This window comes from Salvelinus namaycush, chromosome 19 (assembly GCF_016432855.1).
Source record: "Salvelinus namaycush isolate Seneca chromosome 19, SaNama_1.0, whole genome shotgun sequence".
Taxonomy (NCBI): domain Eukaryota; kingdom Metazoa; phylum Chordata; class Actinopteri; order Salmoniformes; family Salmonidae; genus Salvelinus; species Salvelinus namaycush.
In genome coordinates, this window is record NC_052325.1 from 22,171,426 (window position 1) to 22,193,418 (window position 21,993).

At 42.7% G+C, this 21,993-nt stretch overlaps 1 protein-coding gene across 6 annotated transcripts in view; it reads right to left on the reverse strand.

Annotated features, from left to right (window-relative positions):
* The window catches only part of LOC120064221 (R3H domain-containing protein 1-like), a 58,109-nt gene extending 37,338 nt beyond the window's left edge, over window positions 1–20,771 (reverse strand). For 4 of the 6 annotated variants that reach the window (XM_039014647.1, XM_039014640.1, XM_039014642.1 and 1 more), the window contains exon 1: window positions 20,630–20,771. The gene's annotated coding sequence lies outside the window, so the exon portion shown is untranslated. Of the gene's footprint in view, window positions 1–799; window positions 985–20,629 lie in introns of those variants that run through there. The other 2 variants (XM_039014646.1, XM_039014641.1) reach the window with 2 other exon arrangements.
* Window positions 20,772–21,993: the final 1,222 nt, after the last annotated feature.

Below are 21,993 nucleotides of genomic sequence, written 5' to 3' on the forward strand. Positions count from 1 at the left end.
AAAAGCTTTTGAGCAGATTGGGCACTTACTAGGTGAATTGCAACAATTACGGTTGAATAAGAAGAAGCTTACTCCTACCAGACAGTGTAATAATATTCAGAGTTGAAAAGATCTGCAGAATCCGCGCCCCATTAGACACAACAACCTTTCCAGTGCAAAAAAAAAAAAAGCTACCGTGTCACAAATTGACAATGCCAGTGAACGATGGTGCACAATTTGAATAGACATTGAAGGAGAGAGATGGAACCTGTCTTACTGTTGTATGCATTTCACTCCTGGTCCAAGCATGGCACAGCAAGTAAGGATTCAGCGCGAGGGACTGAGCAGCTTGGTTCGAGCACCGTGGTGCTATTCAGGACACATCAAAAGATTGAGTCGGGGGCCAAGCGCACCACTTTCTTCCCCCTGCCTCCCTCCCACTCTCCCTCTCACAAGAAACATCGCAGCAGCACAAATAAAATGTTAAACTGAGAAGTTAAAATGTTACTACGGCTAAAGACAACCTCGGGGACGAAAATGACAAAGATCCAGGCTGCCAATCGTATCCCTCCTTTGTAAACACTAAGCTTGTGAACTTCTAGAAAAGCTGCAGCATATCTCCGGGAAACTTTGCTCTCATTACGCGAATCGCTGAACACTACAGCAACGTTCACAAACAGTCTCACGTTTATTTCTCCATGTATAAGACAAGAGAAACAGAGGCAAAACCCACTTACACAGAGAGTGCTCATTCATTGGACATTGTTCTGGTAGGTACTTACATCCCTTGAGCGGAGTGTGGAGACAACATAACACTCACCTGCCACATTGTAGCCTCCATTATTTCCATTGGTCAGGGGTTTAGTTTCCATAGTACCAGAGGCTGCATTGGCTGTGAATGTTGCCGGTCGGAGAAAGGTCCCCGAGACAGCCCCCTCTCTTTCTTCCCTGCTCTCACACACACACTCGCTCTGTCTCTCTCTGCAGAGCTAGCTCACTATGTCTGCCTGTGTCTGTCTTGCTCTCTGCTCTGCAGCGCTCTCTGTCTGCGCCAAGCTGTCTAAGTGCCAGAACCCATGGTTGGATTGTGGCTCTCGCTCCGAGGCCTCGGAGACAGCGCCAAATCAACGGCTGGGCTGTGTGACGTCAGAGCCGGGCTCAGCCACTCGGGTGGCTTGGCTGTGCTCGCGGCACGTCACTGGCTATATTGCACTCTTCATTAGCTATACAGCCGGATGCCGCAACGTCAAGTGGAGCCGTGGGAGGTTTACATACCTCACCCATCCCTCCCATCAATAACCAACACTCTCCCCCCAAAATCACACCCCACCCCGAGTGTGTGTGGGAGTTTGTGTAAGGGTGAGTGTGGGAAAGGTGGGGATACGTTGGGCCACAGCAGCCGAATACAGTGGAGATAGAGGTAAAGAAAGCTGCTGTAGTAGTCAATCAATTAAGCAAGAGCAACTGAACATCTCATTTGAAAGGTTTTGTCCCGTCTCTTCCTTTCTCCAAGTCTCTTAGTGAACAAAAAAAATTATAATTCCAGAGATTGTTACTGCAAGACAAACACAAAAAGAGTTGATTATTCATCAAGGACTGCTTGGCCTAATCAACTCTATAGGACAAGATACAGATGCTCAGTGATCTGAATATGTAAACAAGAAAAGGACTGAGCACTGCTTATGCACACCATTCCTCATATATATTTCATGGTATGAAAACCAACAATGTCATAATCTTACTACTGTTCTCCACAAACAGGCTTCTTAAGAGTGAGAAAAACACAACCCAACAATAGCTTCTCCTTCCTAAACAGCTCATTAAAATCTGGGTGGTATTAAAATAAACAGAATTTCTCTCAGGGATCGGGAACATGAAACAGAAAGCTAAATCCTTTCTCCCTCTGCCATTGATCTTTGTGGGGTCCTCACAAGCCCCTCGAGCAAACGCACAGACAAAAAAAATAATAAATAATAACATCCGACAATTACAGCAGACGTGTGCGGCACCCTGCCTCTGCTGTAAACAAATGTGATTCTCACACCTTGAGAATTCTACAGTTTTAAACATGGAATTAATGAGTCCTTCCTCCATCCTCCCTCAATCTATAAACAGATCCCTGACAAGAAACCATCAGGAGTCAGTGTTCATTACATTTGTTTACATTATTTTGCAACGACATGGGGAGTTGAGCACAAAGAGATGGTGTTTGGCAATAACACGGGCTTTGAATGCCTCAGTAATAACCAGATGATTGGAGGGAGAGAGGGAAGAGACCAAAATAAAATATATAACCAGGCGTTTGTTTTTGCAAGCCTTTCCCCTGAAACCGTATTGTTGAATTAGCCCTGGCATGCTCAAGTCTTAGATTAAAACCTATCCCTGGGCTTCCCTGGTGATATTAATAGTTGATGATAGCTCCTTAAACGACTTCAATTTCAAGATCACAAACCTTCCCTATGCTGCAGGGGAAAAAAGTATTTGGCTATGGCTTAAAACGATCATCCTGAAAGTTAAGAGGCAGCTCTTACTGTATATCATTAGACTTTACTCTATAATGCCTGAAACTTGTATGGACAAACCTAAATTCTTTGAGAGAAATAATGACATAAGTTCCGACTCATTGAATTGGTCGTAGAGCATCACACCATTGAGGTGCAGTCTCACTGTCACCTCTGCGTGTGCATGTGGAGGTGTGACAGAGGTGATGGGAGGTGGGGCTGAGTGATAGGTCTGGTGGGGAGAACGACAACACACACACACACACACCATGTTGTGTTGGTGAAGCAAACAACTAGGCAGAAAGGTGCTGGTGCCCTCTTTCTCAGCATTCCACACCTGACTAGATCTGTCATCAAAATACCTCTGGAAGATTAAACCCACCCGGTGCACTACACACCCCTGGCGAATAAGGCTTTTGGTGTTGCCGTCGTAACTGGGGAATATTCACTCATACTAATTAATTTTATGCATTGCAAAGCAAGCTGGGGAGGAAATGGATTCAGATTAGCACTGATTTAGTTCAAACTCCCAAGCGTGGTAGTGGAGACGCGGCATTTACAAGGAGCACCCAAACCACGCGTCACTAACGCTAGTAGTGCAACACATCCTGCTTTCAATTTAACAGGAGGAACATGTGTATATGAGCCAAATACGGCCTTCACTTGGGTTGTGTCTGACAACGTTACTAGAAGTCAAATCTTTGCTTTCAACTTGTTTCCTCAATTCCTCTCAAACCTCCTTGTGGGAGGGAAAACAGGATTGAGAAAGCAAGGATTTGATGCCGGGCGGCAAATAACCGTTTGACAGCCCTGGAGAGAGAAATCAACAATGCATCATGCTGATGGTGACAGTAAGTGGAGGAGAAGACAAATGCCATAATCCCAACCCGCCATCTAATTGCTCTGGACTGCGTCAGTCCCCAAAGAAAATGATCCACCTCTCGGTTATTAAATTAGAACTAACATATGTCACGGCAACTCTGTGTTGGAAAATTATAACCCTATAAACCGACCATTAATCATAAGTCACTGCACTGCTAATTCCAGACATTCCTGAGGCTCGGAGAGTCGATCGCAACATTCCAAGATACCCCCCTCAAACAGTGGTTCATCAACATTCTAGAATCACAAGGAACTAACTGGCTGGAAAAATGTGAGTCGTTTTTGACACTGGGTCGTTGATAATGGCCAATCACGACGCTTCCTGCAACCGACCTGTCAACTCTATTCCCCAAGATCAGCTGGGTGTTTTGACACAGTGGAAAACAAAATAATATTATCAGATGTCAGGCACAATTCAATGATTGGACCTTGAACAACAACTTGAAGCATCAAACACTTCAAAGGGTTATCGAGTCACGTTTTTTCTTAGACGGCCGTTCCAAGGCAAAATAGCTTGCATTGCTCTGCAGTGATTTACAATGCTAAAAGGAGCATGCCTTGCCTCAGTCAGACAAGAGTCAGATGCCAACGGCACGGTTTTAAACAACTCGTGGGTCCAATCCTGAATGCTGATTGGTTAAAACTCCATTAAATATATTAGATCTGCTATATTACATTGTGCCCCACAGAGATGCTGGCCATTATTCTGTATACCATAACAGTGAAAATTCCAATCGGAAACAGCGGAAGGATCCCATTGCAGAGACTGGATCAAAATCACACAGGGGGGGGGGGGGGTTCTTCAACATCAAGCCATATTAAAAAGTACGAGTTCTGGAAATGGGTAGGTTCTTCTCAGCAATAAATACACTAAGTGCCTTGGCAGGGCCAAATGCGCTGGCTCAGCTTGGGAAAGAGAGAAATGGAGAGGCAGATCTAACCATGTTGTCACACCCACTATTCCCTCGGTCTCCTTTCAGAGATTGAGCCATTAACAGATGGTATAATTCTCGATACAAAGCTGTGAAATCAAAACAGTTTATCATTCGACTCCATCCAAAAACATTTAAAATGAGGACTGAGACTACCAGCAAACTATATTCCTGCGTGCCTTCTGTAATTTTATAGGCAGTTTTCAGGTTTATTCTGCCCACGCAATCAAATTAAATTATATTTGTCATATGCTTCGTAAACAGGTGTAGACTAAGAGTGAAATGCTTACAGGCCCTTCCCAACAACACAGAGGGAAAGAATTTGAAAATAATATGGAATAAATACACAAATCAGTAATGATAACTTGGCTATATTCACGGGGTACGAGTACCGAGTTGATGTGCAAGGGTACGAGGTAATTGAGGTAGACATGTACATATAGGTAGGGATAAAGTGACTAGGCCACAGGGTAGATAATAAATAGTAGCAGCAGCTTATGTGAGGAGTCAAGAGTTAGTGCAAAAGGGGTCAATGAAGATGGTTAACTATTGAACTAACAGCTACCCGGACTAACTATTTAGCATTCTTACAGCTTGGGGGTAGAAGCTGTTCAGGGTGCTGTTTGTTACAGACTTGGTGCATCGGTACCGCTTGCAGTGTAGTAACAGAGAGAACAGTCTACAACTTATGGTCTTCCTCCGACACTGCCTGGTATAGAGGTCCTGGATGGCAGGGAGCTTGCTCCGCCCCCGGGCCCTACCCTCTGTAAGCAGTTGCCATACCAAGCTGTGATGCAGCCAGTCAAGATGATCTCAATGGTGCAGCTGTAGAACTTTGAGGATTTGAGTGCCCATGCTGAATCATTTCAGCATCCTGACTGGAAAGAAGCATTGTCGTGCTTTCTTCACGACTGTGTTGGGGTGTATGGACCATTGTTGGGGGGGGGGTTCCAAATGTTCATATAGTCATACCGTTCTTCTCTCGTTCCAGGATTTATGGTATTACCGGCTTAGTACACAAGGGGGCGCAAAAAACCCTAAAAGGACTATTGTGCATCTGTTACCAGAATGCTAACAAAATTAGCACATGTAATAGCAAATTTCCATGGAGGCTGCTATCTAAATATGCTAACGAGCTCAAACGAAAATAAATAAATGAACAAAGTTGACGCATACTTGTCTGCTCTGATGCAGCAAGTGTACCCGGTCTGTCTGGAGTCACTAAGTCAATGGGCCTGCCTGCTCTGCTCAGAATGAAAACGGAGAGGAGAAAAAAAAAAGGCAAGGAAATCAAAAGATCGTGGCAGCTGCACAAATAACTCATCCAAAGGGCTTTGACTTCTCAAGCACAGCAGAAAGTTTACACAATATGATGCCCTGTCACCTTAATCATTCTGTAACTTACTTAGATAACTAGCAAGTTAAACTTAGGGGCTGCGTTAATGCAGAATTCTTCATTTTCCCGCAGGAAAACAAACAAACATATATATATATATATCTTGCTGCGTTTTCTAAACGCAGAGATAAAAAGCTTCTTATTGTAATTTCTGCATCAGACTAATTTTGTGCTTCAGATGCACTTCTCCACTTGGATGACAATTCACAAATTGGTATTTATCCACAGACAGAGCTCTGACTGGTGTAGCTTTTTCTCCTGTTCTTTTTTCTTGGTGTGGTAAGCCTATTTTCTCCAGTAAAATTCAAGATGAACTTTAAGCAAAACATAAGGACATGTAGCCAGCTACATTCTTTCTATAATAAACATAACTATGGCCATGCATCGTTTTTGAGAAAAAAAATATGCTTTTTCATTGTAAGCTTGTTTACTTGTGTGGCTAACAGCCAAATAGTGTTGCAATTTTCTGTGAAGGAAAACCATAGTTGCATGTCCTTGATCACTCTATTGAGGAAAAATAAAAAATAAATAAAAATGTATTTTATTTTTTAAATCGCTTGGACTTTCAATATAAAACACGACCGCTGTCAATAGACAGCTGGATTCACCTGCTCACGCTTTCACCCGTTGTGCCATTTACAAACAAACACTTGACTGGCTCAACTGTTCTGGGGAACTACGGTAAGCTTCATCATGCAAAATAATGTGACAGGTTAAATGAAGAACGTGATTCATTTTATCTCCTAACATACTGCACAAGTTAACTGCAGGCATTTACTTAGAAAGTAGCTACAAATTGAAAAAAAAACTTCAGAAGACCATCCAGTTGCCATTTCCAAACACCCCAGTGTACGGTATACCAACCAAACCTAGTGTGGACCATTCTAATTCCTTAGTGATGTGGACACCGAGGAACTTGATGCTCTCAACCCGCTCCACTACAGCCCCGTCGATGTGGATTGGGGCCCTCCGTTTCCTGTGGTCCACGATCAGCTCCTTTGTCTTGCGGACGTTGAGGAAAAGGTTGTTGTCCTGGCACCACACTGCCAGGTCACTGACCTCCTCCCTATAGGCTGTCTCATCGTCGTCAGTGATAAGGCCAACCGCTGTCGTATCGTCAGTGTTGGAGTTGTGGCAGCCATGCAGTCGTGGGTGAACAGGGAGTACAAGAGGGGACTAAGCACGCACCCCTGAGGGGCCCTCAAGTTGAGGGTCAGCTTGGCGGATGTGTTGTTGCTTACCCTCACCACCAGGGGACAGTCCGTTAGGGAGTCCAGCATCCATTTGTAGGGGGAGGTGTTTAGTCCCAGGGTCCTTAGCTTAGTGATGAGCTTGCAGGACACTATGGTGTTGAACGCTGAGCTATAATAAATGAACAGCATTCTCACATAGGTGCTTCTCTTGTCCAGGTGGGAAAGGGCAGAGGAGTGCAATAGAGATTGCGTCATCTGTGGATCTGTTGGGGGGGTATGCGAATTGTAGGGGGTCCACGGTGTTTGGGATGGGATGATGTTAATGTGAGCCATGACCAGCCTTTCAACAACAAAAAAATCTAAGCATTAAATGGCTACAGATGTGAGTGCTATGGGGCAATAGTCATTTAGACAGGTTACCTTGGTGTTCTTGGGCACAGGGTCTATGGTGGTATGCTTGAAACATGAAGGTATTACAAACTGGGTAAGGGAGAGGTTGAAAATATCAGTGTAGACACTTGCCATGGTCAGCGCTAGTGATGTGACAAATTTTCTTAATGTTTAAACTGCCGTTTTTTAATAAATTTTCTGTTAAAACGATAACAAAATGTTATAAAATTCCACATCAAATCGTTTTGCATGCTATGGCCGCTAGGGGGCAATGAAGTTCTACCTCAGTCATACAGCAGGCGGCACCTGAAATCCGCTTGAGGCAGGTGACATTATGTCCAGAAGACTACTGCTAATTCACGTTGACTTATGTTTCTTTCATTTGTTATGTGCATTAGCGACTCACAATAAAAATGTACCTAGCCAAGTGATAGCAGTTCTCCCTATATTCTCTTTTCCCTTTGTTGTGGCTCACTCAATTTCGATGCGACCACTCCCCACACACACGCTGCGCACCCAAGCTCACCCCAAGCTCACCGCTCCCTACACACACACACACACACACACACACACACAAAGCTCCCATTAGGCCTCAAGACATGATTGCCTATAAAACATAACAAAATCAAAAACTTTAAATCAACCAGTCCATTTTGAATTTGTTATAAAGTAGGGAAATATGTTCCTACTACAAGCTGCAGTTTTGGAATAAAGGAGTCGTCTTTTTTAGTATTTTTTTCTAACTGCTACAGTGTGCCATTTAAAATGAGGTTACAACCCCCCCAAACCTAGGCAAGTTCCAGAATGAAATACACACCAAAAAATGTATTAAGCCAAATTGCGTATTCATTAGTCTCTGGGCCTACTTTGTTTCATGTATAACAAAAGCCTGCCCACCAAGTTTAAGCTCACAAATCAAAACACAGGGCAAAAGAAAGCACATGCGGGTATCTACTGGTTAAAAGGGGAAGATTTTTGCTTTCTAATGCCGTTTACTGTAGGTCTCACCTCCAGTTGTAAAGGGAATAACATCCTGTTGAAATGGGAGTAAACAGTGATATTGACGAGAAAGACGCATCTGTTTCAGTTGTGCGAGTCATGGCTCAAAATGGCGCTTACGAAACTTCATTTAGCAAATTACCTTAACTCAAGTAGGCCATTGACAATGGCTGCATAGCAACTGCAATAATTTCTGTAATCAACGTTTTTTCCCAACTTAACGACAATGACTTGGAGCGCTTTATATCCGTGGATTTAAAAATAAATAAATTATATCCCCTCTTCCTAACATTACAGCACTGTCACATTAAGGTAGGCCTACTTGTAAAAAAAATAATAATAAAAAATGTCATCCCTTTATGATGGATGATGATCGGGACCTGTTAGTGGTAGTTTTGTGATAATTGCACAGATTTTATTTTGTGGAGACAATTATAGGTTAGGGATTTTTTCTTAATGTTAAGGATTACATTTATTTGAAATGTTAACATTCACACCCCTAGTCAGCGCATGGTCTGAGTACAAGTCCTGGTTATCCATCTGACCATGCGAATGTTAACCTATTTAAAAAGGTCTCGCTCTCCATAGCCGATGTGTGTGAGATCAGCCATCCAGAGAGCTGGTGCTCTCATGCATGGTTCAGTTTTGTTTGCCTCAAACCTCCCTCAGATGTGGAGGTTTAGGAGTTCATGAAAAGGAAGCCAGGAACTGCAGAAGGGGACAGACAGGGTGCCCTAATCTTCCTATAAAAAAGAAGCCTTGAACACAGAATCTGAAGGGACAACTTATCGACTAATAACACAGGCAGGCTTTTCAGCGCCACGGTTGTCAGGCACACACTCTGGATTTCTGAGTATCAATTTCCACATTTGGCAAATACGGTTTCCCAGAAAAAAAAAAAAGTGTGAGATCCTGAATAAGTGGGAGTCAGTCCCAATTCGCACTCAGCCACCACATTCTGCAAACCCCCATATTCTGTAACCCCCCCCCCACACACATTCTCTAACCCCCCCCCCACACACACAAAGCTGTAACAAAGGATATCAAAGTGGCACCGTCACTCATGTCATTCCAACACTATAGCTGGGAAAAGAGAAAAATCTGTCAAATAATTATAGCTTGTCCTACGATTTCACTCTGCTGTTGTCTTTTTTGTTCTTTCACATGCAAAAACAAAGTCCCCGGCATTCAGCTTGGAAACACCTGGCACAGGGCTTGTGAGACAACACTTCCAAAGCGTCTGACCAATTCATTAGCATAATAAAAAAAAAGCGTAATGGCAGCGATTACTAATTAAGACTCGAATTGCAATTTGCTCTCAGGAAAGAGAGAGAAAAAAAAAAAGAGGTGACAATTGCATTTATTTACATTTCCCCCCAAGGACATACTGATTCATGCACATTCTAGGAAGGCAAAAAAAAAGTCCTAATGAGGTCCCTTGGGGTGTAGGGAGAGCCTTCTCTCTTTCTCTCCCCCTCGTTCTCTCCTTTCCCTCTGTGTTGGGGAACGTGTTCCATCCTCATTAGAGCAGAGGCAGGAAACAGGGCTGCACAGACTCTGGGTTCGGCATGTGTCACTGAGATGGGAGGACAAGTGGGTGGGGGTTTAACGTTAGCTAGCGCTAGTCGGCTGTACCTGCGCCAGAACTCAGATATTTATCCTCCTATAGCTAGTTCTCAATCTTTTTTTAAAATGCTTTAAAATGGTGAGCCAACATGTTTTACCTCAAACTCATTTTCTCATGGCTTTATCATGTCCCTCTGCAGCAGACATACGGTGAGCAATATATTTGTTACATCAAAACGCAATATCGAATCACAATACATACACTGAACAATATAAAACGCAATACGCAAAACGCAAACGCAAAACGCCATTTGCCTCTTGCATCTCGACATCTCCTTCGCATAGAGTTGATCAGGCTGTTGATTGTGGGCCCAATCCATGGCGGGAACTGGAACCTGTAGTCTTACACTCGATGCAGATCAACCCAAACATGCTCTGTGTGACATGGCTGATGAATATGCATGCCATGTAAGAACTGGGACATTTTCAGCTTCCAGGAATTGTGTACAGATAATTGAGACATGGGGCAATTCATAATGCTGAAACACGAGGTGATGGCAGCGGATGAATGGCACGACAATGGGCCTCAAGATCTCATCACAGTATCTCTGTGCATTCAAATTGCCATCAATAACACCTGACAGGTATGATAAATCAAGAAGCTGATTAAACAGCATGATCATTACACAGGTGCACCTTGTGCGGGGGACAATGAAAGGCCACTCTAAAATGTGCCGTTTTGTCACACAACACCATGCCACAGATGTCTCAAGCTTTGAGGGAGATTGCAATTGACATGCTGACTGCAGGAATGTCCACCAGAGCTGTTGCCAGAATTTAATGTTAATTTCTCTATCATAAGCTGCCTCCAGTGTCGTTTTTAAAGAATTTGGCAGTACTTCCAACCGGCCTCACAACTGCTGACCACGTGTAACCAAGCCAGCCCAGGACCTCCACATCTGGCTTCTTCACCTGTGGGATCGTCTGAGACCAGCCACCCGGACAGCTGATAAAACTGTGGATTTGCACAACAACAAAAAATTATGCTGTCAGAAACCGTCTCAGGGAAGCTCATCTGCGTGCTCGTCATCCTCACCAGGGTCTTGACCTGATGGCAGTTCGGCATCGTAACCGACATCAGTGGGCAAATGCTCACCTTCGATGGCCACTGACACGCTGGAGAAGTGTGCTCTTCACTGTTTCAACTGTACTGTGCAGATGGCAAATGGTGTGTATGGCATCGTATCGGCAAGCGGTTTGCTGATGTCATTGTTGGGAACCAAGTGCTCCATGGTGGCAGTGAGGTTATAGCATAAGCTACGGACAACGAACACAATTGCACGGAAGGATTATCTTGGCAGAGAAACGCTCCCTAACAGGGATATCAACAAATGTATGCACAAAATGAGAGAAATAAGCTTTTTGTGCATATGGAACATTTCTGGGATCTTATATTTCAGCTCGTGAAACATGGGACTTACAATTTATATGTTGAGTTCATATTTTGTTCAGTATAGAGTCGCAACACAATATCGTATTGGCACCTAAGTATCGTGACAATGTCGTATTATGAGGTCCATGGCAATTTTCAGCCCTATCAACAACGGCAACTGCAAAGTTGTAGATTGCATTAAAAAACAATGAAAATTATGTGTTTGCAGAAAACAGATCTGTGGTGGCTTCCGATGGCAAACAACCGTGAACCTCAAATGACCCCCGGTTAACTATATCTATTGATCTGAAGATCACCGTTTCCCCCGGGCTTTTTATAGGACACCGTGTTTCTTAGCAACCGATAACATTACATTGTTGGTGTTTTTTCTTCCCCCAAGCCGGAGTAACAAAATGAATATGCGACTCCAGACAGTTTCCCCAGCCCAGACTTCATAAACAAACACGGCATAGTAATGCTGGAAGTGACAGGTCACTGCTCACATTTATTGATTCCCAGAGCGGCACGCAGGCGTACGATGCAGCACACACCCAGACTGGCATCTTCCCACACACGCCCCACCATGGAGCAGAGTATCGTCAGCCTCCTCTTCAGTTGTTTAAGGTGATAGTCTCCGTGCAACCCCCCCCCCCCCAAGTGATTGACCTTTTCTATTGCACAGGTATATGCAGAGCAGCTTAGTATCCACTACAGGGAAAGGGCAACAGTGTTTGTAGAGCGATATTAAACCCCTATAGGGACCAGAGACAGCGTTTCCCTCGCTCTCCATCAATCGGCAATCTCTAAATCTCTACGAGAAAAATTGCTAGGGGAGAAGAAACTAATTAGAAGCACATGGGAGAGATCGGTAGCAATTAGAGGAGAGCTCGTCAGCTGTGAACCCCTACCTGCAACAGTGGCTCTGCGGCGCCGCGCTGCACAGGAGCACAGATGACAGGGTGAGCGTTCTGCACAATTGCCGCTATGTCTGCCCCCCCACCCCGCTCTCCCTCTTGGTGTGAAAAATATGCAGGAGTAGGGGCTGCCGCAGAAAATATCTGTGGGTCTGGGAGAGAGAGAGAGCAGGGTTTCGCCAGGCATATATTCTAATTAGGTCAATCCTCATCCTAATGGTCGACCTCTACCTTGATTTGACAGAGCCTGGTGCTGGTGGACCCCCCACCTGGATGGCAGACTGCAGGGAGGGAGGGAAGGAACATTGGAGGGAAAGGTATCATTGAAGCCCAGGCGAAGGACAGACCAGACGGCAACCCTGAACACTCAGTTCTCTTATGTTATCGGTTGTACTCGCTTTCAGGGAACTGAATGTAATAGAAATAACTAACAGATGCCCTCATGCTGTGGAGAATGATTTAAACCCCCAGCCAGCCATCCTAGGTTATTCCTTAATATTGTGGAAATTTAATTGGCTCTGTGACCCTTTTCTGATGACGGATGACTCAGGATTCAGAGCGCATTCATACGACGTAAAAGACTGATGGGGGTGAGGGTGTAATGGTTTTAAAGCCAGCACTTGGGTCACTGTATAGGCGAATAGACAAAACTGCTGTCTGCCTGCCTCAAAAGGAAAAACTCCCAACAAATCTTGTGTCAGGTATTTCACATTGGGACAACAAAGTTCTGATGGAAGCCACATGAAAAGGGTGAAGGTAAAACAGGGATATGTTGCTTTAACTTTTACACAAGATGTTGAGGATTCAGGATTCTGCCGTTCACAATTCCACAGCAAAAATAGAGGACGAGAGAGGAGCAAGCGAGAGTGATAGAGTAGAGAACAACAACAAAACAGTCAGCAATGGGCCTCCCGAGTGGCGCAGTGGTCTAAGGCTCTGTCACTAGAGATCCTGGTTCGAGTCCAGGCTCTGTCGGAGCCGGCCGTGACCGGGAGACCCATGTGGCAGCGCAGTTGATGAAACCAATGTAGCATTCTCAAGCATTGGCTAGGATTTTTATCTATTCAAAAATGGCCATGTAATACTGACAAAGTAAAAAAATATATTATTAGAATAACCTAATTTACAAGTAACTCCTATGCTGTCAAGATCCCCTCTGAACACTTCCGATTTTTACCTTAGACAAACATCATAGTTATCTACCTCGCCCACCTTAGCCAATTGATCCCTGGTTCATTGAAGGGAGGAATTATTTTATAAAGACATCAAAAGTATTTAGTTGTAATTGTAATGTTGCAGGGTGGCCAACCATCCTCCAGGAGAGATACTGGGTGTGCAGTTCTTACTTGAGCTTTCGGAAAAGTAAAAAAAAATATATAAAAACAGTCCTACTTGTGACTAAAAAAGTTACTGTCAAGCCCTGCCTGTGGAGGGGAGATAGCATGGAGCCTGAAAGATTCATGTTTCAGACAATTCTCAGAGCACATATCTTTTACAGATTTTATTTGCCCCATTCATATTTCTTATGGCATTAATACATTTGTTCTCTTTTCTTGATACACACGTCATTCATTGCATGTTTTCTGGCAATCAGATTTGTTCCAAAACTGACTTAAAATTTGAATGTTGAAAGGAGATTTATCGAAAAGATATCCCTCAGCTCTCTGCAATGCACCAGTTCCCCTAGGATCGAACAACTAGGATGAGAAGCAATGCCAAGCAAATTTACATTTATATTTGAGTCATTTAGCAGACGCTCTTATCCAGAGCAACTTACAATTAGCGGATTCATCTTAAGATAGCTAGGTGGGACAACCACATATCACAGGCATAGAAAGTAATAATGTAGCCATCAGTAGAGTCAGAGCTAGAAGAGGGGGTTTGGGTTGGGGTCAAGTGCCAGTGCTGGTTAAGTTGGGGGGGGGGTTCAGATGTTTTTGGAAGATGGGCAGGGACTCTGCTGTCCTAGCTTTAAGGGGGAAGTTGGTTCCACCATTTATCTGTCCTGGCACACCAGAGCTTGTACTGGGCTAAGCAGGAGCATGCCAACATTTTAGAGCCGTACCATTTCCATAAACCATATCAATAACGTGAAGGGACACAAATTAATAAACTATTCCCTTTGAATGATTAATGAATGACCAAAAATGAATCAATTAGCCAGTCAGTCATACAATGATGATAGGCTACACTAGAGCTCAAAGGTTAGAAAGACCCCTATTCATCAGTCCCTCCCTGTCCTACAGTCTTCACAAAGGAGTGTTGTCATCCTTCTAGAACCTGGACCCCTGTCACCTGTGCTCCATTCTCATCACGATGAATTCTAATTGACCAGCAGCACCCTTGTGACTAACAGACAGCATCAAATGGACCCAAAGGGCAGCCACCAAGCACATAACTATTGACTAGCAGCATACCGCATGTGTCGCAGAAAAAAAATAATAATCCATTCATCACCACAAAACCTGTTTGCCTCGCTGTTCCAGTAATACCACTTATTTACACATTTCAAAACAGGTTTAGGGTGTTTCACATATAGCCCTCTTTAAAAGAACCAATCTCAATGCTCTTTAAAGTGAACTCTGGGGTAAAAACAAAGCAAAATAACGCTGTTATCTTTGTATTCACACTGCCCTTGCATTTGAATAAGGACTCAACTGTTTTGCCAGTTCACTTCACCTATTTTGTGGTCCGAGTCCTCTTTGCATTCACATTGCTATGTTTAGAAAGGAACCTAAATATTTTTCTAACATTCAATCAAAGTACTCTGGGTTTTTACAAAGTGCAGGACAAGCCATTCCATCAGAATTTGTTGTAAGGCTAGATATAGCTACTTTCATTTTGGAAGCTAATAGATGACAAATTCATATTTTAAATAAATGCAATCAGAAGATACCAATAATATCTACATCTTAGTAGTAACAAAAAAAAAAAAGAGAATAACTGCAGATTAAATAATGCTGTAATCGAAAGTTGTACAACCAATGCAGGCTACTGCCCCTTTAAGAGCGAGAATTGATTTTATACTCTGTTGTGGCATCTTCTCACACTATTCAAATCCTAGGGCTGGGCGGTATACCGTAATTTACTATACCAGTATTGATGCACACACCAGTTTGGGTTTTTACTTTACCTTCTATAACAGTACTTCAATGTTCGATTTGTTACATGTGAAACGCAACTCCGGCGCGTATAATGTCAGTTTTGATAGTTTATTCATTTGCATCGAGTCATCTCTCTCCCTCTCCTGCATGCCGCTAACCACACCAAGCTCTGCCCCCCACTCAAGGACAGAGCAGTTGCTCGACCATGGAGTCAAGAGCACTTTCTTGCCGTCCACTCCACATAGTCAGATGGGTGCGACAATGTTGGCGGCATGCTGCTTTCCACAAGCATTCTCTAATTACACAAAGTATCTTACTGTCTGCAAATGACTGTTTTCTAGTTTGTCTTTTCTTAGCAAGGTGTTGCTAAAATAATTTGTGTTAGCCACTAATGCTAAATCTCTAGTTAGTACATTTAGCAAGCTAGCTAGCTAAGAGTCAGAGCAAAATGTAGCAAGTTAGCTAATACTGCCTGGTACCGGTGCTGGTATAGGCCTTGATAAGCATGTTTGTCCAACAGTATCTTATCAGAGAGGAATAGGTGAAGCATGAATATGTTAGCTAGCTAGATGAAATATGAAAACATGTAATTAGATTACGGTCAATAAAAATGCAGGCTGTATTTAAAAAAAAAAAATCAGGATACAGTATGGTAAACATTAGGGCCGGGACGATAACAGTGTCGCAATACTCGCTAGTACCATGGCAAGGAAACAAAACGGATTTAACTTCTATAGGAAAACAGCTGTAATGAATTCTATAGGAAAACAGCTCTAATGTTAGAAAAAAAACATGTTGTCATCCAGAGTCACATGTATTTATTTTCCAAGCTATAAAAGTATTTTATATACAGCAGGTTTTTAAAAGGACCTAAGAGTTGTCTCCTTCGTGTTTCCATTTTTGCCATGGAAAAAAATATGGTATATACACTGGTATCGTCACAGCCCTACTAAACATAGTGTGTGTGTGTGTGTATTTTAAGTGGGGCAACGATACATTATTGCTGTGTTTGCAAACGCGAGCCGTGCAAAGCCCAGCAGTTACTCAGGTGAAAGCTTCCTGGGCCTAATGAAGACTGACGTTTGTTTCTGTTTCTCCTTCCCCGGGAGCCCATATATATGGCACTATTCCCTATGGCACTCTATTCCCTATGTAGTGCACTACTTTTGACCAGGCACCATAGGGGTCTGGTCAAATCTAATGCACTTAATAGTGAGCCATTTGGGAAGCGAGCAACCCATGCATCACATCAGCTCCATTAATATCTCCCAGACAGATACAGACCAGAAAAAAAGAAAAAAAAAAGAGACCATTGCCCAACAATACTGAGGCTGAGATTAGCTGTAATGCGATTAGACAGTCTGACAAACCTGGACTTGAGAACATTACAGTCGGGGACGTAGCCTATCTGGAGAGAGAAACGAAAGATGAGACCGAGGCATGATACTAGACGGGTGGTTCTTTCTCCATTCCGAGTTTTTTTTTTTTTATCCTGACGATTATCCGTCTCTCTCTAGGAGCTATAAGGCAAAGCCAAGTCTGGACCTCATGGCACACAGCAGTGGCTGCTCAGTGCTGCTAAGTCACTTCAGTTGCAACCAGAGGACTGACCGACGATCGCACTTGTTTGAACGCCTTGTCTCAGCGGAGTACCTTGCAAATTGGCTTAATGTCCTTGAGTAAATGGGTGTCCTGATGCATTAGTGTATGTCCTAACCCTCAGACACAGGCAGAAACAGTTCAGGGCAATTCAACAGTACAACAGTGACAGTCAGATTTTTCACTTTCAAATGTATGTAAAACAAAAACCAATGATTGCAAAGTTAAACAAGCCATATAACTATTCACAAGGACTACTTTTAACAATTTCCACAGACATTTTTACAAAACACATTTACTTCAAGAACAGTGCAGATTAGGGTGTGAACATTTAAACATAGGGATTCATTTCTAAACATTAACGATCCCAAACAAATAGTTTTTCTTCACAGTGCAGTTATCTATCACAAATCTACCACTAACAGACCAATGACTATTACCAAAAATAGTGTTATGGACAATATCATATCACCCAGCCCTATCAAACTTTGCAATCAAATAAACAGCTGATGAATCTATTAGCCTATAGAGCACATATTGCAAACAATTAACTTGAACTAAAAACTCAACACGTTTGGGAATTTCTGTGTATCCTTGACAATCGTTAATCAATAGCCCTAACCAAAAACAGCCCACGTTTTTTTCTGCAAACCTGCACATCATCATCTCTCTATTATGACACACAAAGTGAGAGGGTTTATGGTAGGGGAAACAGTGTTGAAGTAGTCTGTGACAAGCGAACCTGGGAGCTTTGTGTTCACATTGCCCTAAAAAGGCAACCGGACCGTGGAATTCAAGCGAACCAAACAGACCCTCTCGTTTGTTTCGTGGGCTCTTTTGAGGGGTCTGAAATCCTTTGGTGTTCACAAACCATTTTGCCAAGCACATTGAGTCCACATATACCTAATGCAACAATGCTGTAACATTACGAGGAGACATGCATTTTTCTAATTATCTACCACAGATATAAAGCACTCCGCACATCATCGTCATTAACAGTTCGAAAAATGGCCAGAGTGAGAGCAGCAAAGTCCTGCATGACAATACTTTAATGAGGCAAATGAGAAGGTGATTAAATGCTAACTTTGCGAGGTGGAATAGAGCTAGTGGCAACAGTGCAATAAGGGACAGAGTGAGTCACAGCGCTGATTACAAAAATGATTGCAGTTGATATACTGCAATTGTCAATGGTAGAGGATGTCGGTGTCAATAGCATATCTAAAACCAGAAGACTACAAGATGCCATGTCCAAAAAAAACATCACGGCCCTGATGAAGCAATTGTACAATGATTGCTTGGCAAGTGCAAAGCCCGAGCTCTCAAACACCATACGTAGCTTGAACAGATTGTTGGACGTCTATGAACACATTGTCACAAATCACTGCAATGAGCCATCACATTGATGAGAACTGGGGCATGAAGTACGTACTGAGAACATGGAGGCACACAACAGAACATAAAACGGCACTAATACCATCGTTGCTGAGTGGGGGATAGCAGTAAGGTAAGCGCGGTTACCACAGTCAAAGTCAAAATTGGCTGTGTATTCATTAATTTAAGGTTAGACATAAGGTTAGCATTGTGGTTAAGGTTAGGATTAAGGACAAGGTTTGGTTTAAATCACATAAGAGAAATAGGCAGGGTTTATGACATTGTTGCTGTGGTACCTAGTGACAACCAGTATGTAGGTAGCCAGGACTGGGGCAGATTGAACTGCATTGCCCCCTAGCGGTCATATGCAGAACCACATTGAATTCATGTCTTCTATTTTTTTTTTTTTATTAGTTTAAACGATAAAAGGCTGTTTAAATGTTGACAAATGTCAATTTGTCACATTCCTTGGGCAGATGGAAAGTTTGGTAAAATAATTATCTTTTGTGCCATAATTCGGTTACCAAACTTTGCATCGGCACAGTTCAAGTAAATGTGTTTTTGTCATTCACTCTGTTACAGTGGAATTGCCCTTCAGCAGTTTGACAGTCAGTGTAGCTACCATGACAAACCCTGCATGTAGCTATTATGAACCACTCAAAGGCAGACAGGTGTCTTAACATTGAGGTGCCGCTGGGCAACCCTAAAGAAAACTAGCCAATAATGTGGTTTTGAAATGTGCAGTAGTTGCAGGGCTGGGAGAAGAGGAAGATCTTCCCCCAGGTGATGAACTATTTATTGCTTTGGAGGATGTGCTGTTATCCATCTTGTGGGATATCAGTCAGTGAGGCACAATAGAGAAACCATTTTCTTCGCCATTACACCTCACCTCTTCCTTCACCATGTGAATTTCCACCACAATCTTTTAATAAAAGAAGAAAACTGGGTAGAAGGTAGACCACATACAATATTGTGTGTAGACCTGTGACACAGGAAATAACCTGTCTTGCTGTCAATCTATGAGCAACTTCTGTTCCTGGTAGCCTTATAAGGCATCCAAAATAAATTTTAAAAAGACAAATACCATGGGTTTGGCCTAAATATAGAACATGACGTGCAAACCATTGAGCAGATAGTCCAACTAATGTTCATGTGTGGACATTGGAAATGTAGTGTATCCTGTTCCAAGAGGGGAAATCTAACAATTGTAAAAGTACTTAAATTACTCAGCGGCGCATCATAAATTTGGTAAACAATATAAACTAGGAAGAGGTCAATGATTATCGATGCCTGTGATTATGAACTCCTTTCCTGCCAAGGTATGATGAGGTCATATTTGTTTTCCCATTGTAGAATTACCAGGTACCCTACATTGGTCAATCACCTACAATGAAATATTGATACAAAAAAATACTATGCTTGATTCTTTTGAAACGGGTGTTTAGTGCTAGGCTGGTACAAAATTCTGAATACCCACCAGTAGCTATTTAGGGGGTACGTTTCAGGATGCTAGTCAGCCAGAAGTAGGCCTAAATATCTTCATTCTATTTCCAAAGTTGGAGGAACACCACAGAAGTTAAACGTCATGGTCACTTTACTGTAGTGACAAAGATGTAACTAACTACTGCACATGGATATTGTAGCCAGATAGGTTAACTAGTTAACCTACTAGTTAATGATACACGAGCCTTAGTTCAGCTAGCAATGCAAGTTCTCCAAACATGAAAGTTGACTTTCATCGTATTACAAAATCGAACATCACCGGTAACTTACGTGGTTAAGGTTACTTTCAAACAGCAATAACTTGTTCCATATGAACTAATGTCAGTTACCGGTTAGCAACTCGACCAGGTCTCATAACTACCTCGACTGTCTTACTAATAGAGCGTAACGTTATATTATTACACGTAACTAGCTAGCTAACTTGTAGTTCTGACTTTGTGCATTGACACTAGCTACGAACGAAGCTAATTGGTGGCTAGCAAGTAATGGCAGGCCTCACATGGTACGTTAGCATATACTCGCTAACAAGACACTTCTGTAAAAAGACCTAACCAGCCGACTCAGTTACAAATGTTAGTTACCAGTTTACGGTTGATTTAAAAAAAAAACAAAAAAAAACGACTAGCTAGTTTGCTAGTTCTGTCAGCACGACACGTGATTACAAAAAGATTGTCAGGGAGAATCCCTTGTTTTTATGCGACTGGTTAGCTAGCTAGCTACTTTCAGTTAGGCCAAAGCTTCGTCAACACATTGCCTTCCTCGCCATTGGACGCCGTTTAGTTAGCTGCTAGCAAGCTAACTTAGCTGCGCAAATTATGTTCACAACAAAATAACATGTTACATTTATAAACCATTAAATTGTCCTTACCGGCTGCGATAACTTTTGAGTTATTGTTCAGCGGTGTGTATATTTTTCTATTTCCAGTCAGAATCGGCAACATGAGAGCTTGGCGAGGGGGAGGCAGCGCGTCTGCAACTGTCTGACAGATAGGTGGAAGGCAGAGTGGAGCCAATGAGTGACATCGACGGGTGCGTCCGTACATTCACTGTGGCTATCTACTTCTATTTCAGAGCACTCTCGTGTCTGCCAAAGCATAGGCTAACTGATGAATTTACGACGCGCAACACCCGTTGAATATGATATGACCGGTGTCAGTAAACGTTGGCAAAAAAACCGTAATTAAATTGCTACCAGCAGCTTAGTTAATCACTAACGCTCAAGAAAACAGTCTAACGAGCTTTGCTAGGGCGAGTAAAATGGTCAGAGTGAAGTTCTCTCATTAATGTCTGGAAGTAGCTAGCCAACTTTAACCAGTTATCTTGACTGCTGATGTGAGGTCCGAACGCTCATATCAACCCAACGCCTCGGCCAGAGCTTCCAGCGTGCGCTCTGAACGCTTTGATAGCAAAACTCTCTGAATTTAGGAACATCATCTGACAAAGCTTTGACTTAACTAACGACCGAGAACACAATCTGACATACTTGAGGCAAGTCACAAACGCACCCCGAGTCTTGTCCAATCACTTACCTACTAGCTGTGAGAAGTCAATTATTGTACACTTTTTTTGTTGTTGAAAAAGTTGCTCTCTGACTGAGACGGGGGCATTCCTGCATATGCAGGAACCCCTCTTTAAACCTCTACAGAGTACCACAGTATGAGTCGTAATACCCATAAACCGAGGGGTCAAACAGGGAAATGGTTCCTATCTAGGACAAGGTGACTATGAATATATTCGCCTGTATTTACCGCCCAAAAATGAAATGCTAATGTAGCTATCATAAAGAACTACAAATGCCATGTTGATCTGGATGCGACTGCCGAATCGAGGCACAAGTAAGAATTTATTTTTATATATTTAACCTTTATTTAACTAGGCAAGTCAGTTAAGAACAAATTCTTATTTACAATGACGGACTACCAAAAGGCCTCCTGCGGGACGGGCCTGGGATTTAAAAAAAACAATATAAATATAGACAAAACACACATCACAACAAGAGAAACAACACAACACTTTATAAAGAGAGACCTAAGACAACAACATAGCAAGGCAGCAACACATGACAACACAGCATGGTAGCAACACAAAACATGGTACAAACATTATTGGGCACAGACAACAGCACATAGGGCAAGAAGGTAGAGACAACAATACATCACACAAAGCAGCCACAACTGTCAGTAAGAGTGTCCATGATTGAGTCTTTGAATGAAGAGATTGAGATAAAACTGT